Consider the following 1,085-nt stretch of genomic DNA (forward strand, 5'->3'; position numbering starts at 1 on the left):
TATATATATATATATATATATATATATATATATATATATATATGTATGTTTTTGTGTTTATGTTCCCCACCACTTGACAACAAGTGTTAGTGTCTTAGCGGTCTTGTAATGTAGCGGTTCGGCAAAAGTAACCGACAGAATAAATACCAAACTTAAAAATAACTAGTTACTGGAGTCGATTTGTTTGACAAAACCTGTCAAACCGGTGCCCCAGTATACCCACAGTATAGTGACTGAAACAAAAAATAAAAGATAAAATTGTAAACAGGTGAGTTGATCGAACAACTGTAATACTCATCCTCGAAACCGACGCAGATCCATCATTTTTTCTTAGAAAACAAATCTGTTCTTCGAAAGATATTTTTATATTGGTTCACCAAATAAAAGGTTTCAGTAACTAGTCTCTAAGAAATTGCACAGAAAGGAAAGTTAAAAGCATGAACAAATCTTGATGGTATTAAGAAATATTTTACCTTCAGGAAAAATGGTAGAGACGTTGCTGTTGGTCGGCTTTCAACGGTGAACTCGATTTGTATAAATGCACAGGACGCATTATATACCCGATGAAAAGAGATGCACAATCTGGGTTACAACTTAATTTCACTCTCATTAACGCATTTAGAAATATACTTCATTAACAGAGAGGTCAGTATATCAAGTAGAGTTTTGCCCTAATCGACAAACCAAAGCGATTTTAGAGGCTCGTCTGTAATTATCATTAAGATTATTTCATGTGACTAATTTACGCATGTAAAATGGTTTAAATCTTTCTTAGAACGGAATGTGCTTTGGTATTTTTAATAAAAACAATTGAACGTTTCTTTTTTCTCTTTTCTTTTTTCTTTTCAGTTCAGTGGTTATATAATTTTAGAACAGGATTTCGATAATGAGGAAGGTAATGATGATGATGATGATGATGATGATGATGATGAGGATGATGACGATGACGACGACGACGACGACCGCGACGACGGCGGCGGCGGCGGCGGCAGCGGTAGTGGTGGTGCTGGTGAGGATGATGATGGTGCTGGTGATGCTCGTGATGCTGACCGTCATCATTGCCATCCATTAATCATTAATCCCCT

General features: G+C 36.1%; 1 protein-coding gene across 1 annotated transcript in view; it reads right to left on the minus strand.

Moving 5' to 3' along the window:
• The window catches only part of LOC106875836 (TBC1 domain family member 5 homolog A), an 8,152-nt gene extending 7,537 nt beyond the window's left edge, over nucleotides 1-615 (minus strand). The window contains exon 1 of the mRNA XM_014924125.2: nucleotides 474-615. The gene's annotated coding sequence lies outside the window, so the exon portion shown is untranslated. The remainder of the gene's footprint in view (nucleotides 1-473) is intronic.
• Between the last annotated feature and the right edge of the window lie 470 nt (nucleotides 616-1,085).

This window comes from Octopus bimaculoides, chromosome 1 (assembly GCF_001194135.2).
Source record: "Octopus bimaculoides isolate UCB-OBI-ISO-001 chromosome 1, ASM119413v2, whole genome shotgun sequence".
NCBI classification, from domain to species: Eukaryota; Metazoa; Mollusca; class Cephalopoda; order Octopoda; family Octopodidae; genus Octopus; species Octopus bimaculoides.